Below are 9,411 nucleotides of genomic sequence, written 5' to 3'. Positions count from 1 at the left end.
TTAAAGTTGAGCAGTATAGCCAACTAGAGTGCCCTAACAGCGCCTTCACAGAGAGAACCCAAACAGTGCCCTACAACCACCTAAACGGTGATGAAACCAGCTCTTAGAGCTAGAATAGACAGAGAATCAAAATGAGCTCCATGCAACCAGTAAAGTTGCATGCCCTAAGGTCAAGAAGAGTGGAGAATTTGACTTACCCGTCCAAATGAAAATCTAATCGGATAAAAGGGAAGCTCTCAACTCTATGAGCGAAAGAACACCACCTAATGGGAAATGCAACGGTTCAAATGAGTGTAAGGGTAGAGAGAAGGCAGAGAAGGAAGGAGAAAACTGAGTTTAGAGAGAGAAAGGAGAACTGGAAATTGGTTCAGAGTTGGGAAAATGAAGGAACCCCCTTCCAAGGTCATGGTGCCTTTGGCCCTTTGGGCCTGGTTGCCTCAGAAAATAGGGCCCCCTAGCCCATACAGTTTTCCAAGACCTTACATATAATATTATAAATTATAAAATTATAAATTTAGAAAATAACATCTAACCAAACTAGGTAAGATGACATGATAAAATAATAGTTACATCTCCCAATCAACAAAAACTTTTAATACATAAAATCAATGGACAAGTATAATTTTTTAAATATTTAATAGATCGTACAAATTTAAGGGTTAAATATATTTTTAATCCATAAACTTATAAGTGGAAGTTGAATTTTTCTTTGTTTCAAATTTTTATATATTTTGATCCTTAAATTTAAAAAATAAATGGATATAATATAACATCCCAAAATATAGTGATAAACCATATGATAGAAGTCACAATAATAATAAAATAGAACAGTTAAAGGATAATATAAAGTATACACCTTACAATTATCCAAAATGCCCATAAAATTAAACACTTTATATATATACAAGATGGTTCAAACAAAACTATGTACAGTTCTATACTATCACTAGCTACTCTACAACATCAGCTCCGTCTAACGCCTGCTCTAGGGAAACCTCATCTCCCTCTACTCACATCCATTGGATGATCATTGCAAAAGAAAGAATACAACACGTACAAACACAAACACAAGCATAAAGGGTAAGCTAGATGTATAAAAATCATACCATTTTAATAGTACACAACATACATGTTTATTTCAAGTACAATAGACTGAACCACACATGCTAACATGTTATACTTTAGACTTGACTCATCCGGACTTAGAATGAATACCGAACTATGGCGGGTTGTGCACTTGTGGTGGCTTCTACTGCTTTGCAAAGTCATTGCCAATGGGTTTCACCCTACCACACACAAGGTTAGTCTGTTACCGCGCAATAGGCCTTCGAGTAGCACCTACACTAGGACCTCCTACTACCTCACCACATGCATCAATCCTCTCTAAATGAGAATGAAAGATCATTAGAGTATTAGGATAACCCCCAAGACCAAGCTCCCTGTATTCATTCTAAACAATAAAAGCATCTCACCAAGAGATTCTATTTTGATACTTACTTTCACCTCTTTGATACACACCACAAATAATTTAGTCAAACTCAATATAAGGCAATTGAAGAGCAACTATTTCAAACCTTCTGCCCTGCGCACCCAAATCGCAAGGAGAAAATAGGAGTCCATCGCATAACGACTTGTCTCGCTATGCTAATTAACTCGCAGAGGTACCAGACCTCAACCTCTCGCATAGCGGTCCCAAGTTGTTATGCGAAAGTCTAGACAGAGGCCAACCTTCCCAACCCACTCGGTATGCGACCCTTTTTGCTCTTCGAATAAAATCAGAAATAACCCCAGACCCCAACCAGGCGCACAGCAACCCGATTCGCCATGCGAATCACTAGGTAGGGAGCAACTCACCCCAACCATTCACATAACGCTCAAACTCGCTATGCGAATATTCAAACAGAGAGAAACCTCTCAAGTTATTCGCACAGTGCACCAATTCGCTGTGCGAATGCCCTTGGCAGAGAGCATCCCGCCATAGCGACTCGCTATGCGAAACTATTCGCATAGCGAGTTTGCATAATCTACAAAACGAAATTCTGCAGATTTATGCAACTCAACCACAATATACCAATTCTAACTATTTTTCCCAACTTCTAACACTCCTAGACTGTATAATATAGCAATGTAGACTGGTCTAAGTGATTCTAAACATTTGTAACCTCAATCTATAGTGGTTATGAACAAAATCCTATTCTAGAACATAAAATTCATCAACTTAAGGACCCAAATTAAATTCTACCAATTTGCACACATTTTTAACCATTTGAATGACTCAAATAAGTCACAATTGACTTACCCAGAATGTCCAAACACACCAATTGAGTCCTTGATCTCTAGTTCTCATTTTCACTACCTCACTTCCTCCAAATTGACTTAAAACATGCATACTTTACCTAACCTTCTATCTAGTTATACTTATTGTCAACACCCAATTTCGTCCGGATTGACCAATAGATTTATTTTATTTTTCATCATGAGGGTCAAATAAAAATTAAAAAAAAAAGTAAAAAAACAAATAATAAAAAATAAAAATGAAAATAAAAAATAAAAGAGCGTTCGTCCTCTGACGTTCGGCTCCTTCCCCTCCGTGCAAAACCGTTCGTCCATGACAACCATCCCAACTACACTTCCATTTCACCCGTGACTACCTCCAACAGCCTATCATCTTCATCTTACACTTCTATCATCTTCAACACCTCTGACCATTCTCCATCACCTCCAACATCCATCTCTTCATCCCTACGCCCACTGCTACTAGTAACTGCCCATCCTTCATATTCACACACAGCCAACATCATCACCTTCATCTCCAACACACCTCCGACCACCGTGAACCACTAAACCTGCAAGAAATCTAAGAAACAACCCAACCCATCCCCAAATCACTATCAATAGCCGCCGCCACCACCATCGTCATCGGTGAATCCTCTAATCTGAAGCGGCAGCTCCTGGAGTCAATCGCGGAAAAGAAGCCTCCGTTAGATGACTCGCGGTGGCTGTTCCAGCGGCTGTGGATCGACGAGGATGAGATCGAGCTTCTTCAAGGGTTCCTGGACTACACCTCTCAGAGAGGATCCTCTCACCACTTTCAACATCCATCACGCGAGAACGGAAGAGGGAAAGAGCTGGAGCAGGCGGTCGACGATGGGCTCGATAGTGGGCGTTAAAGCTGACGACGGTCCGGACGACAGCGCGCAGTGGTCGTTTCTGGCTGGAGCGGCGGCAGGAGAAAGAGAGTTTGGATCTCTGGCACCAAGTATGAGTGTTTGGAATGAAGGGGGAGAAGCTAAACCCCTAGGGAACTCTAGGTAAAAAAAACAGGCCAATACTAGGTCAAGCCCAAAACAAAAAAAAAATAAAAATAAAAATAAATAAATAACAAAAATCATAAAAATTAATAAATTAAAAAATAAAAATAAATAAGAGAAAAACAATTATTGTTCTGCACCCCTTTATTCATATTCTGCACCCCATCCTCCTTAGGCTTTGGCCCATGATTTTGAACGCCCCTATTTTCCCATTCACACCCCTTCCATTTGGGTGAAGCCCATTTTGTTTCTGCAAACAAAGGGGAATTGGACTCAACCAGCAAATACTCAATGACACCTCCAGTTTCATCCTTTCAATCCTGACAAGCAAAAAGGTATTTGCCCAAACAAAGGAGCCTTAATTTCACGCCACACCTCTCGTTTTCATCTCTGTACCTATATTCTTATTGGTTTATTTTTCTCGCTTTTATTTCTCTACTTTTATTATTTGTTTGGTTATTAGTTTTTTTTTTACATACAACCCCTTGTATGATAATCCCACACCCCTTTTGTTTTATATCAATTGGACTTATTTGTTTGGCTTTTTCATAAAAATCATTAAAAAAAAGAAGAAAAATATAAAATTAAAAGATAAATTAAAAATTACAAAAATATTTTAAAGGGTTAAGCATATGTGTGATCGCACGCATCGTCCTTGTGCTAGAAACCTTTTCTCTTTCTTTCATAAAAATAATAACAAAAAACCAAAAAATATTTTAATGGTCAAGCACATGTGTGATCGCTCGCACCGTTCTTGTGTTATATACCTTTTCTTTTTTTTATGAAAAATACCAAAAATATTAAGCACATGTGTGATCGCACACATTATCCTTGTGCTAAAACTTTGTTCTGTTTATTTTATAAAAATATCAAAAATATTAAGCACATGTGTGATCGCACACATCGTCCTTGTGCTGAAAACCTTTTCTGTTTATTTTACAAAAATACCAAAAAAATACAAAATCTTCCAAAACCCAAAAACATCAACAATTTCAAACAACAATCAATATCGCCTAGCCAGAACTACGTGATCCTTGATTCTTCATCAAAAGTGGAGATACGTAGGAGCAAGGCCAGTCCTTGTCAGGTTCATTTCCCCAAAAATCCAAATCATTTCAAAACAAATTTTCAAACAAATCTCTCAAACAATTTTCTCAAGCAGTTTTTAAAAGAACTACGTACCCCTGATTTCTCACATGAGAATACGTAGGAGCAAGGTCAATCCTTGTCGGGCTTCCTAAAAAATAAAAAATATATTTTTCTTTGCATCGTCTTGTAATCTTATATTCGGGGAATAATAATCATTTTGAAAACCACATCGACTTTGCACGTTTAATTAAAGGTACTGCCTTCAGACAGGCGTTGTAGGGTGCTAATACCTTCCCTACGCGTAACCGACTCCCGAACCAAGAATTTCATTTTCGCATACCATGCTTTATCACTTTATGGTTTTTCCGTAGTTTTCCAGAATAAACTATGGTGGCGACTCCAAAATCTCTTTTTCAAAAACGCGTTATTTTATTTTTCGGATCGTCGTCCCGTCGCGATTCCGGTTGCGACAGATGGCGACTCCACTGGGGACGTCAAAGAGTCAGGCCATTTAATTATAAGCGAATTCGATGTGGTTTTTCTTTGTGTTTTTATTCCCTTTGTCCTTATCTATGTTTAATATTTGGAATAATTGCATGTGAGTTTCTTTTACTTTTTATTTATGTTTGAAATAATTGTTCCTACTTATTTGTGTTTACTTTTTGCAATTGTTATTTTACATTATAATCTCCCTCTACACATTATGCATATCATGAGTGGGGCCCTATACCCGGGTCTGAGCGCAACTTAGAAATAGAGGGGTTGTGTAGCGGTGTCACTCTGGGATGTACTTCCTGTCTGGCTATCGTGAGAACTCCAGCTAGAGTCTGTTCTCTTCATTTGTGTCTCCACATCTAGTTGATTACTCTGACTGTTGTGGAGAAACAATGAAAAGAGCTATAGCTCTAGTGGCCTTGATTTAAGGATTAGGAAGCTATCCTTGTGAGTGAATATATTTGGCCTTAGAACTTTAGTCACTCAACCTTTGATAAGGCACAAAAGGGAGATTAATTGTTCAAGTTTGTCTGTCAGTCTTTTTCTTTCTATAATTGTGTCATGTTTCTTTTGATAAAAAAAAGGAAAAGAGGAGAAAAAATTGATAAATAAATAAATAAAATTTGAATTCATAATTAATTTTGTCTCGGAATCATTCTACAAAAAAAAAAACGAAAATGAAAAATTACACTTTCTTAATTTTTGGGGCAATGCCTTTCTTGCTTGTGTATGGGATGGAAGCGGTATTTCCATTTGGGGTTCAATAAGAGGAAGAGGAGTGAGTTCAAGCCCGATTAAATTAACTCGATTTCATAAAAAAGAAAAGAAAGAAAAAAGGGGGTTAACGGCAGTGTGCCAGGGGCAATTGTACTAAGAACAAATCGCAAGAATGAAAAAAAGAATGAATCAAAATTGTAAATATTTTGGGACATGAAAAATCTTTTAAAAAAAATAAATAATAAATTGTATATATTTTGGGGGCAATATTCTTTCAAATTTCTGGACATCATTTCTCATACAACTAAAATGCGATTTGTTATCCTTTTTTTTAAAAAAATAAAAATCTTTTTGATGAAATATTTTGTTTCAAGCATGCAATATCTTTCCTTTCAATTTAAATTTAGTTGTTCTGGGATGTACATATGTTTATTTTTCATAATTTAAAAAAAAAAAATTTTAACTCAAAAAAAAAATAATGAAACCATTTTTTTAAGCTTTGAGAATAATTCTTGGGTTTGTGCATGCATTTGTTTAAGTCCGATTTTTAAAAAAAACTGGGTCATCAAAATTTGAATTGTTCAATATTATTTTTCGTAGTTCATGATTTCATTGGTCTTCATTTTCGTCAGAGACTTACCTTGAGCCCATTTTTTTAATTCAAGTAACTCATCGAAACTTTTGTTTATCATTTTTCCTTCAGATTTTATTTTGAAGTCAATTTGCCTTATTTTTTTTATTTCTTTTTGATCCCATTTTTTTTTTATCATTTCATACAGATATTTGATTTGCAAATTTTGTTAGATTAAAGAAGGACATAAGATTTAATTCATTTCATTCACCAGAACAAAATTTACAGTAAAAGACAGAGGAAAGAATTTTGAACAAGGATACCAATTTTAATACATCGAAACGGTCTTACACTTGTGATAAATAAAACCTATCTTACATAATAAAAAAAAATATAAAAACAGCAAAAAAATTTACAATTGCAGTCTCTTTGAGGAGACTATTCATCAACAGAAAAAAACATAAAAAAGAGAAAACATAACAAAAAAAAAACGAACATAAAAAATAAAAGATGTGCAGAGTCGATCGATAATGATCGTTAAGGTTACAGTCCTTCAAAAAAAAACACAAAAAAAAAAAACAAAAACAAACATAATAATATCAAGATAAGGATGTTCATGGTTCGATCACTGGTGATCGTTAAGCTTACAGTCCAAAATAAAAAACAAAAAAATAATAATAATAAAAAAAACTTTAAAATGGAAAGCGGTTACTGGGTGGCGATCTTAAGGTAAGTTCCGTCGAGGGAGCTCTGGTTCGGAATGCAGGAGGCATAGGTGGAGGGATTTGTCGTTCATCACTTTCGTCGTCGATGATGATCGGAATGGGGAACAGATCCATCAGCCTCGGTGCCCTCATAACTACCCAGTCGTTTTCTTTCAACAAAAATTTGTATGTCAATAATAGAAGAGGAAGAGAAAAATTCAAAAAAAAAAAAGAGATATGATCATTCTTACCATACATGTATCGCGGCAGCAAAGAAAAGATGGTGCTAGTGGGGTCTATATCCGCTTGCAGGCGCCTGACCCGATTGCCATTGTTGTTGAACCAGCATTGCACGTTATATTCGCCGGCTTCTCTGAAGGTCCTTAGTCGAGACGCGATCTCGAAGACTTGGGCTCTGCTTGGGTGTGTGACCCCATAATTGTATATAATGGTCATCATCTTGATCTGATCATTAGTAAGACGCCACCGCTGACTGGTGGATCTCTCCATTTCCATCTCACTCATCCTTCCTCTCGAAGTATTCTAAAACATAATTTTTTAAAAAAAAAAATTAAAATAAAAAGAACAAAAAGCATAACAAAAAAAATATTAGATTATTAGTTCAGTGTTTTCTTTATTTGTTTTTGTTTCCTTTTAGGTTTATTTTGTCCAGTCGGTCTTTGATGTTTCAGTGTCTAGTCTCAGATCTGTTTCACGGTCCTTGCAAAAGGGTCCTAAACAGATCTATGTCTAGTTGTCCTTGTCCATGTTGTTCATGTAAATTAAGTTTGTGTGTTTATTTAGTTTTAAGTGGGGTACGTGGCGTTGTTCTACCCGATTGTCTCTGTCATACCTTTAATCGAAGGGAGATTAACGTTTGGTTTCCAGCCTATATACCCCTTAAGTTTTAAGACAGTTGTGTTTTAAGTGTTTTAAGTTTAGAAAATTAAAAAATTTGAGGAGGGGAAGAAAAACAGAGAAGGCGAGCAGGAAAGAAAAGTAGAAAGGAAGGCAAGAGAGAAAAACAGAAGAAAGAAGAAAGAAAAAGTAGAGAAAGCATCAAAGGGCAGATAAACAGGAAAGCGTAAAGGGAAGAGGAAAAGAAGAATGAAAAAAACTTAAGGGAAGGAAAGGGAGATTAAGAACTCAGAAGACTTACCCGGGGAGGAAGAGATTACAGAAGCTCGTTGTGGGACTCGGACGCCTTCGAAGGCTGGGACGGAGGCTCCTCGCAGAACTCAAACGCTCTCGAAGGACGCTCAGGGAAGAGAGAAGTAGAGAGAGTGGGCAGGTCGGGAAATGTCGCTCGGACGACGAAGAATGACCTATTTATAGAGAAAATGTTTCCACTATAGCTACAGTTCCGGTCGTCGCCACCGTCTGAGGCACAGTGTCGGTCATCCCTTTCCCAAAATTTTTTTTTTTTAATTAAAACGTAAAAAAAAATTTTAAATAAAAACAAATAAAAAAAATCAAAATTTCAAAAGAAAAATGAAAAAAATGTTCAAACAATTTTTAAACCCAATTGGGCCCAGTTACGTACATAATTTTCATCAAATTCTATTTCTAAAAAAAAAAAAAGAGTTTTTCTTCTAAATATTTTTCCACATTTTTGCAAATAAATTTAAAAATGATGAAATAAAAAAAAAACATTTTGTTTTTCTCATATCAGTTTTTTTGGCCCCCAAAGCCCATTTCCCATACTGGCCTGCAAAGCCCAGTTTCCATGTTGGCCCACAAGGCCTTATTTCCATTGGCCGAGAAATCCCCATTTCCACAATGGCCCACAAAGCCCATTTTCCATACTGGCCCGCAAAGCCTAGTTTCCATGCTGGTCCGCAAAGCCCAGTTTCCGCATGGGCCGAAAAACACCAATTTTCGCACCGGCTTACAAAGCCCATTTTCCATACTGGCCCGCAAAGCCCAGTTTCCATGCTGGCCCGCAAAGCCCAGTTTTTGCATTGGCCGAGAAATCCCAATTTCCACGATGGCTCAAAAAGCCCGTTTTCCATACTGGCCCGCAAAGCCCAGTTTCAACACCGGCCCACAAAGCAAAGCTTGACTGGCCACCAAACCCAATTTTCTATAAGAAAAAAATCTGTTTTTAGCTAGTATCATCATTTTACATTTCTTCATTCATAAAACTCAAAAAGAATATGCATATCATATCAAATGTTGAGTCAATTATTTTCGATACAAATCATCAACTTTATGACATTTCATGAAAAATGTGATGGATGTCAGAATCTTCTATAGTCAAATGATTAAATCGCATTTCCTTAAGGAATATTTGTGTCTGCATTGCTTGAAAACATTATCCTTCAACCTCCACTAAACCAAAGATTGACCCCAATCATGTTCTTGAGCCCTAATAAACACAAAGCTTTACACTGGGGCAGATTTTCCGCATTCATTTGGAAGATCCTTAAATCCGTTGGGACACAAAAATTAAAAAAAAAATGACTCTTGTTGAGATCATTTAGTTTTGTCTCCTAATTAATCTTGTGAAAATAAATCAAATCAA

The sequence above is a fragment of the Vigna angularis genome, chromosome 6 (genome assembly GCF_016808095.1).
Source record: "Vigna angularis cultivar LongXiaoDou No.4 chromosome 6, ASM1680809v1, whole genome shotgun sequence".
NCBI classification, from domain to species: domain Eukaryota; kingdom Viridiplantae; phylum Streptophyta; class Magnoliopsida; order Fabales; family Fabaceae; genus Vigna; species Vigna angularis.
Note: the sequence above shows the minus strand (reverse complement) of the source record.